The sequence below is a fragment of the Lonchura striata genome, chromosome 24, assembly GCF_050655825.1.
Source record: "Lonchura striata isolate lonStrDom1 chromosome 24, ASM5065582v1, whole genome shotgun sequence".
NCBI lineage: Eukaryota > Metazoa > Chordata > Aves > Passeriformes > Estrildidae > Lonchura > Lonchura striata.
In genome coordinates, this window is record NC_140726.1 from 4,067,538 (window position 1) to 4,077,188 (window position 9,651).

Here is a 9,651-nt window from a genome sequence, read left to right on the forward strand (position 1 = left end):
TCCTGCTCCGCTGCCCCCACATTTTCCACCACTGCTTCTCCAGGCAGTTTTGGCTCTTACTGAGGGAGAATCTTCTTCAAGAGCAGCTTGTGACACTCTGGGATTGCAACACAACAAACTGATAAAGTAAGACATAGAAGCACATAAATAATCATAATATCTCACGTCCCAAGATCACACAAGCAATTTAGATTATTTTTTCGTGTCCCGTTTATAAATATTCATTTCAGAGATGTTTTAAACCAACAGAGCCTGATACAGAACTGCTCCAAAAGCTCCAGCCTGGTGTTCCCAGGCTGTGTGGAGAGACTACACCTCTCTGCAGCCTCACTTCATCCTGGCAGGGTGAGCACAGCCCTGTAAATATCCACACACCAGGGGGGCACAGCACAAAAGAACCAGCTCCTGTGGCAGTCATGTCCCTGCCACGTCCCCATTCCCTGCCAGTAACCTCCAGCTTCAAATTATGATGTGACAACACGGGAATCACGTCACCTTGTCTGGCTTTACCAAGCTGCCACTAAACAAAATCACTGGGATATATAAAAAAACCCTGTTGTGTTCATGCCTGGAAAAGAAAAATTAATATGCAAACAGTGATAAACCCTCTGATGGTCACATTTATTTTTTTATCATGTAGTTAATCAGGAAGGAGTGTGCTCAGTTTAGATACAGCTCCACACTTTGCCTCTCTAATCCGAATCCCAGAAGGGCCTTATAAAACCATAATCTGCAATGCAAAATTGCAAAGCATATGGGAGTGTCTATAGATTTTCCAAATCACCTGTGCCCTAATTTAATATGAATAACAATTAGTTTACTCTTATCAGTTAATTGTGCCCCTTGTGGATTCAGCAACACTGCGTCTCGTCACCGAGCGCCTTTGTCTGAACAAACTTTAATTACTGTGCCTCTCGCCCAGCCCCGCTCGGGGCTGCGGGAACAAAGGCGGAATTGCTGCCGAACAAACACCCGGCAGCAGAGCAGGGAGCGGGCAGGCTGCTCGGGGAGAGCAGCAAACGGAGCGGCCCGGGCCCAACAGCAGCGAGTGCCACTGCAGTCCCTCCAGCGCCACATCCCAGAGCATCCCAGAGGAGCTCCTGCATCCCAGAGCATCCCAGAGCATCCCAGAGCATCCCAGAGCATCCCACAGCATCCCAGAGGAGCTCCTGCATCCCACAGCATCCCACAGCATCCCAGAGCAGCTCCCAAACCCCAGAGCAGCTCCTGCGTCCCAGAGCATCCCAGAGCAGCTCCCAAATTCCAGAGCAGCTCCTGCGTCCCAGAGCATCCCAGAGCAGCTCCCAAATTCCAGAGCAGCTCCCAAATCCAAGAACAGTTCCCACATCCCAGAGCAGCTCCTGCATCCCAGAGCATCCCAGAGCAGCTCCCAGAGCATCCCAGAGCAGCTCCTGCATCCCAGAGCAGCAGCACCAGCAGATTTGCCAGCCCTGGACAGCACTGGCAGCTCTCCTCCCCTCTCTCCACTCCAAGCCGTGCCTCCCAGCCCTGGGCAGCAGCACCAGAAGTTGGAGAAAGGCTCCATTCCCCCCGGGTGCTGTCATTAGCAGAAGATTGAGAACCCAGCACCGGGGTCCTTTTTGCAGCTCTGCTGTGGATCTAACGCCAGGCACTCAAATCCGAGCCTGCTTCCTCAGCCCTGCAGCCCTGGCACTGATGGAGGTGATGGGCTGTGCACACACCCACTCACCCCTGAGGGATCAGCCCTGCCCTGCAAACACCCTTACTGCCCCCAGAAGTGTCCTAACATTTACCTGTGGCATGGAAAATGGGTTTTCTTTTCAAGGCTCAGAATCCCCCCCTGAGAATCATACAACAACAACAAAAGAGCAGATTGAGGACGATTGCTCCTACTTCCATTTCAAACACTGCAGGGTTTTGCACACATACAGGCCTTCAATCTCAGTTACACCATCACCTTGGCAGCAAAACCTTGCCTTTGCACAGCAGAGGATGCAGGCTACAAACCCTTTGGCAGAGCTGAAGGAACAGGCCTGCAGCGAGGCAGATAAAGCCTGTGGTGTGAGGGATGCTCCCATCTCTCTCCATCCAGACCAGGAATGCTTCATCCAGCCCAGAAATGCTCTCATCCTGCTCCATCCAACCCAGGAGTGCTCATATCCCACTTCATCCAGCCCAGGAATTCTCCCATCCCCCAGGTGAAATGTAAATTTTAAGGAATTTAGAGATTTTAGAAGAACTAAGATTTTAGTTAAGAATAAGCCTTACTAGAGTTAATTAAAATAAATGAGTTAGTAGTTAACTAATAATTGATTGCTTGTCAGCACAATGTTGAGTTAGCTGGGTTTATAATGAAGAATACACAAACTGACAAAGAGCTTTTAGGAACATCAGACAATTGTGGCCTCCTCTGTTCCGAAACCAACTGGAGACAAGGAATGGGAGTTCTACCAAGAGTTCATTTGTCATATTGGCACTGAAAAGATGGAAAGGTCAGAAGTAGGAAGACTTCATTGACTTCCTCATTTTGGGACCCCTCCCCATGGAAGGGACACCGACCCATTCCAAGGAACAAACCACGCGTGCTGAATGGCTTTTGGAGTGATCAGCAGAGGAAGGGAGGAATGGGATGTACCAAAATGATGAATATGGATTTGTATTTTGGGTATTCCATACTTGTATGGATAAAAGGGCTCTGTAATCACCTGGAAGCTGCGGTGTGGATTTGGGAGCGATCCCACACACAATAAACACACACTGTCTAACTTTAAACTGTCAGAGAGTTTCTGTCTGTCACAGCTGGATATCGGTACTAGATCAATATCCAGATTTTTTAAATAAATTACAGGAATGCTCCCATGCTGCTCCATCCAGCCCAGGAATGAGATGCTGAAGCACAGAGGGTGTGCACCTTCCCCTCCTTGCTGGAGGAGGCTCCAGCCTCCCGCTGCTGCTCCCTCTCCCCGAAGGATTTTAACCATCATCGGGGTTTGGTGCAAACCTCTGCCTCTCACAGCACAAAGTGCTGCAGGTTTTCACCTCACAGCCTTCAGATCAGGTGTAAAAGAAGGATTCTCCATAATCTGTGCTGATCCCTACTCCTGCCCGGCCCTGAGCAGGGATGAGGAGGACACTCACCCTGCTCAAGTCAGGGAATTCACTCCCTGCCACATCAAATATGCTCCTCACCTTTGCACTGCCTGACCTCTGCTCCTCTCCAAAATGGGATATCTCCACCCTTACCAAGGAATAAGCTGCTGTGAATACTTAATTGCTTTTATTACACTCCTATAATTGTTATCATGACCTTTCTATGGATTACTTGGATATGCCTCTCACCAGGTCATTATTTCCGAGCCATGGGCTCCAGAGGAACAGAGACATTAATCTGCCACAGACAGCAGATCCAAAGCTCATGTATTTGATCTCTCCTGGTGAAAAAAAGGAAGCCACAAGCTAGGCCAGGTTGAGCTCTGGAATTCTGGTGATGCCATAAATCCCTGATTTTCTTCAATGGATCCTCCCTGATTTTTCCCTCCTCGTCCACAACAAGATCTTGCCTCTCTTGTTGATACCTTCACCAGCAACCCCAATGACAAATCTTAAATAGAGCCAATGTTGGAATCTGAGCTATTGATGATTCCCAGATTGTAGAAAGTCTCTGTCTGTCAGCCCCTGCCAAAGCAGAAGCCATAATTGGTCTGTGCTGGTTTCCAGGTTGTTTATTCTGTTTATCTCTCACATGTTCTGCTGCCCTGCCCAGCTCTGTCCTGCAGGGCAGCGTGTGGGGCTCTGCCCTCAGTGGGATGTGACAAACATTAAATACCAGAAACTCCCTGGGCTGCATTTACAAGAACGTGCCAATATCTGTCACCTACGTTGGACAGTGTGTCCCCAGCCTGAACCAACAGAAAAATGCCAACACCACAGTGAGACATGGAGGGCATGAAGAAGGAGAAAAAGGACAAGGCACACCCAATTTCCTCCATCTTGTCCCCTTTGGACCCCTCATCTAGAATCCTAAAATTTTACTTTTGCACATGTGCCACACTTAATTATCACTTCTATCAAACACTCAGAGCTGGTAATTGATCCTGTAAGATTGAAAACTCTTTTCCATGGCCAGAGATCACAGCCAGTGTCTCTGGGGGCTCTGTCCAGGGGGGTTCCTGACCCCTGCCAGGGTCCCAGGGCAGCCAGAGGGAAGCCCTGCATTCCCACAAGCCAAGAGGAACTGGAACAGAATGAGAGAGGAGACCAAACTGCAGTGGCCAGGATAATTCTGCAGGCAGCATTAGTTGCCTCAGCAGCAGAGTGAGTTACTCCCCCAGCTAATTCCCAGCTAAAGAGAAAAATCAGGCTTTGATTCTCCATGGCACGAGCAACACCAACTTTGCAGTTCTCATCTGTGCTCCAAGCCATCCCACCCAGCACCGTGCCAAACACACGAGGCACCAGGCAGGACGAGCTGGCAAGGGAGAGCAGGGGCTGTCTTTTGACCATCTCATTCTTCTCAGAACAAAGCCATGGCCCAGGCAGGGTTGCTTTGGCTGAAGCTGGAAATACAAACCCAACAAAAGCTCATCCTACAGACCTGGCAGCTTTGGCAGCGTTCACGCAGGGCTGACAGCCTCACCCTGTAAATAAATTGCTCCTGGTGAAAGCAGAGGAGCCACCTCATCCATCTCAGGTGCTGCAAATCCACTGTTGGCCTTTCTGAGAGACTGCACTATATTAAGGGAGCTGTTTAAATGGCTACCAGCTCACCAAAGAGCCTTTTCATAAACAGAAATGTAACATTTGTTAAGCTGTTGTGGCTGCCCCATCCCTGGAAGTGCTCCAGGACAGGCTGGACAGGGTTTTGAAAAACCTGGAATAATGGAATGTGTCCTTGCCCATGGCCTTCCAACCTAAGACATTCTATAATTGGCTGAATTTCTAATTAATGCCAATCGTTTCCTCCTTCTTCCTTGGTCTCCCAGCTACTCATTCCTTTCTAGAAAGAGAGAGACAAACCTGCATCCAAAAGTGAGATAATGTCATGCTCCCTCTGAGAACAGAGCAAGCTCCAGGGGAGGCACTGCCCAAATCCTTGCAGGAAGAAACCCCCCAAAAACCTGGCTGCAACCTGGAGCACAGCAGTGCTGCAGGAGCAGGGACAGCAAACTCATTCCCATCCTCGTTGGGACTACCTATAAACAGAGGCCAGACAAAATTAAGGGAATAAAAAGCAGTTCTATTTATTGAAGGGCTTCAGGTACATTTAGAGCAGACGAAGCCCATGAGCTTCGTGGCTGTGACCTGGCCACAGCCACCTCCAGGCTGGCACTGGTGTCTCCCTTTTTTTGTGCAAAAATCCTGCAGGATCAGCTTTTTCCCCCTCCCTTCCTGTGCCCTGTCCCCAGCAGAAACAGCCCAGGATGGGCTTCCCCACAAAAACTGGGGAGCTTTTTGGTTTGATGCCTTTTTGGGCACACCTAAAAACAAAATTAAGAGAATAAAAAGCAGTTCTATTTATTGAAGGGCCTTCAGGCACATTTAGGGCAGACAAAATCCACCCAAAAATGGACAACAGGTCACAGGTTTTGACACTTTTATAAATTTGGTTCATTTGCATATTGGGGTTTAATCTGCCAATTCCAGCTTCAGCTAATGAAGTCATTTAGCCCAAATTTGCTCTCCCAATTCACTTTTGTTCCCAATTCTGGGGCCTGAGGCAGTGAGGTGTCCTTGATTTCCAGGCCTGGAGAGGAATTGTTGTGTCTGCCCCAAATGGGGAAGCAGCAGCTCACAGTGGGTATGGAGTTTAGAGTTACACACTTAAGAACTGCAGATTACAAATATGTGAAAAATAGAAAAGCTAAAATCCTAAGGCATCAACTGAGGCACAGGCAGGAAAGTGCTGAGCACTCAGACAGGGGCACAGGCACACCAGGCTGCTGTGCCCTGCAGGAACACAGCCCTGAGCTCACAGAGCAATTCTGTGCAGGGACTGAGGGCTGGGGGCACTCCCAGCCAGCAGCAGCCTCTGCCAGGGAGCCCGGCCCAGCATTTCAAAGCACCACACAAGTATAAAAACAAGAAACTCCTAAATAAGCTCTTTGTTGCTGGGTCTCAGAGCCCTTCACACAGCTGCTGCAGTGCCTCTGACACGGCTCAGCTCTTGCTCAGGCCACAGGGACAGTCGCAAACTGGCCCTAAGTGTGCCCAGAACTAAATAAACTTGCAAATGCCCAGTCTAAGGTGGTGTTGGATGCTGAGGTGGTTTCTCCTCCCCTGTCTGTTCCAAGAAATGCAGCTGTTGGGGAATCAGATCATCAGGGCTCACTCAGAGCCTGGCTGGTCACGGTGCTTCCCTTCAGGCTCTGAACTGCAGCACTGACACCGGGCTCTGTGCTTGTGACAGCAGCTCATCTCTGTTCAGGTAAATTAAATATGGCCCTGATTAGTTCTGATACACACAGGCATCCCCCGCCAGCAGCTGAGGAACAAACAGGCAGGACAGGAAAAACATTTTTCCCTTGCTGTGAGAGGAGCAAGTGCAAGGAACATCCAGGAAAATACAAACATTTCTCATCTGTGTGAAGCACAGCATCATTCCCACCCAGCAAGCCACTTCCAGACTTCAGAAACACATCTGGATCAGCCTTTGTGCCCACAGCCAGTCCCAGGATCATTCCTGAGACCAGCTCTGCATCCGCACACACAGGGCTGTGCATGCTTCCCTCACCTGTACACCCCGGCCTCGGGTGGATGGATTCCCTCGGGCACAGGCTGGTGGAGGGAGCAGCCAGAGCCCGTCAGGAAGCAGCAGGCTCAGGGCTGCCTCCTGCACTCAGCTCCATCCTGCTGCTGCTTCCCAGCTCTGAACAAACACTCCCCACTCTCCCTCTGCAGGGCCCGCCTGCCCTCGGGCGACACTCAGGGTTTCATTTCCTAAATGCTGTGATGATTATTTCATGGGAAGCCAGCTGGAGGCCAGGCCGGGTGAAGTGGGCTTGCTTTTCAGGCAAACTGCTCGGGCAGCACAGCAAAGCTGGCAGGGAAGGAAAGTATGGGAAGTATCCAAAGGACTGGGATAGAGGATGGCCCCTCTCCCTCTCCCCTCCCCTCCCCTCCCCTCCCTTCTGGAGGTCCCAGGTTCAGCCTCAGAGCAAGGCACCCAATAAATGACAATATTGAAGAAGTCTGTAGCAGCTCCTCCTTTGAGTTTGCACAAACATTTGCACTTGAAGCAGACTCAAATCCTTACTGCTTCACCTTCCCTGATTGATTCCAGCATCCAAACTTGGTGCACTGCTGAGGGCAGGGAAACATCCCATGCAAACAAAGTGCAGTATTAACTTCTATTTGTAGATGACTTTTTAAAGTGCCTATGAAATACCACTCTGAAATAAACTCACCTCTTTTAGCTCTCCCCTGGCTAAACCTCCAGCCACACACTCCATCTGAGCCCAGGCTGCATCTCAAGAAGCAGAATTGAGCACGAAAATTTTATTTCTTCAAATTCTAAAACAGCCCAGGACCCATCTAAGAGTTGGATGCACAGCTCATCAGCTTCCACCAAAAAAGGAAAGATGAAGTAACTGATACCTGTCCCTAATTGCCACTGCCTATCCCAAAGCAGTGCCACAAGGGCCCCAAAGCAGTGTCCCCAGTGGCCCCAGAGCTGTGGATCTCTGTCCCCACCCTACAGAAGATCCTTGCCCAAAAGCAGTGTCCCCAAGGGCCCCATATCATTGTCCCCAAGGGTCCCAAAACTGTAGATCTCTGTCCTGGCCTTACAACTGATCCCTGCCCCAAAGCAGTGTCCCCAAGGGCCCCAAAGCTGTGGATCTCTGTCCCCACTGTACAGAAGATACCTGTCCCTGATTGCCACTCCCTGCCCCATATCAGTGTCCCCAAGGACCCCATATCAGAGTCCCCAGTGACCCCGGAGCTGTGATCTCTGTCCTGGCCCTGGCCAGCTCTGCTGGCGCTGTCACTCTGACAGGAGCAGCTCTGCTCGGCACACTCGGCTGAGCAGCCCCTTCCAGCACAGTTTGTTATTCACATGCTCCGCCTGCTAATTGCTCTGTGAAATGGGCAAGGAGCAGATGAGGAGCAGAATGCAGCTCCCGACAAATTCCCCGGCGCTGTAAATACGGCTCACCTGGCTGTAAACAAGGAAATGCTAACAGAGAACGAAAGCAGGAAAGGCAGAGCACAGAAAAAAAAAAAAAAAAACAACAAAAAAAACCCCAAAATAAATCTCAAGCTTCTATGCTTCAAGGCAGCCTGCACAGGGGTGAGGACCCCAATTTATTTGGTGTTTCACTCCAAAGGCACCTGGGAGCCCCTGGGGAGCACATGCTAATGCCAGCACAGCTACAAACCATTCCAGCAGAGCTGATTAGTGCCCAGCAACCTCTTTGTCTTGCTGAAGATACCCTGAATCAAGGTCTCCCAGCGAGGCTCTCTGCCTTCGGAGCTAAATCCTAGAAAATGGGAGCAAGGCAAGGTTTAAAAACAAAGGAAAGAACTTTATTTCCTTCAGGCTCTGAACATCTCATCAGTTAGGAGAGGCTTCTGCATCTCCCAGAGCACAGCCCCACCACAGAACCAAGGATCTGCTGCCTCCTTGCAGGTGTTATGTCTCTGCTATTTTAAGGAAAATATAATTTGCTCTTAAAGATAATGAGATTTAAAATTAACAAACTTGGGGCTTTAAGTTCTCTGGGTTGTGAATCCACAGGCAGCACTTTTAACACGCTTCCAGATTTCTCCTCGACAGCCAGAAAGCCTCAAAGCTTTTTTAAACCCAAAACTTCAAGGTTCTGACATTTCCAGGAGCAGGGGCTCTACAGGGAAACATCAAATACCATCAGATTCACAAGCATGTGGTAAAAATTACAGCACTAGCATGCAAACAGCTGGAATTGGTGACTAAACTCTTGTGCAGTGATAGGGTCCAACAGTGCGAGTCACCCCACTGTTGTTATTGGACACAAAATGAGCACACAGAAGTTTGGTAAGTTCAAAAGAGAAAAAGATCCAGGTTTATTCAAACATCTGGTATTTATAGAATTCCAAAGGTGGCCATGGACTGGAGGATGGAATTACCACCTCTCCAACCACACTGGTCTAAAGATCAATCATTTCTCTCCACCCACAGAGAAAGATGTAAACTATTCTATTTATACATGAAACTGTAGAAACTCTGACTCTCAAATATGTAACCATTATCAGAAGGCTAAAGAAGTTTTATGAGACCTTTAAAACTTTCAAAATAACTATAAAAGAAAACGTAACAGTTTTAAAAATCAGGGCAACACCCCAACCCAGAGGAAAATCCATTTCATTTCTAGGTGTAGAAGAAATACAAAGGGGATAGAAGGTGATGGAAACCCTGAAATTATGGGCTGCAAACAATGGGAAACTCAAGAGTGACAGTTTCTAGAGTTCCTTGTAGAAGAACAAGTAGGAGGTGCCACAGATTAAAAAGCAAGATGTATTCCATTTCCCATCTGTATGGCAGTTGTCTTGTGTTAATTGGGCAGTTTTTCCTTATCTCTTCCACACCCAATCCTCCCTCGGGGAGACATCTGCTGATAACGGGCTACTGAATGTCAGTGTGTGGCTGATAAGAGCTGTAACATCCCATTGTGGGATGTTCCACCCAGAGGGAGG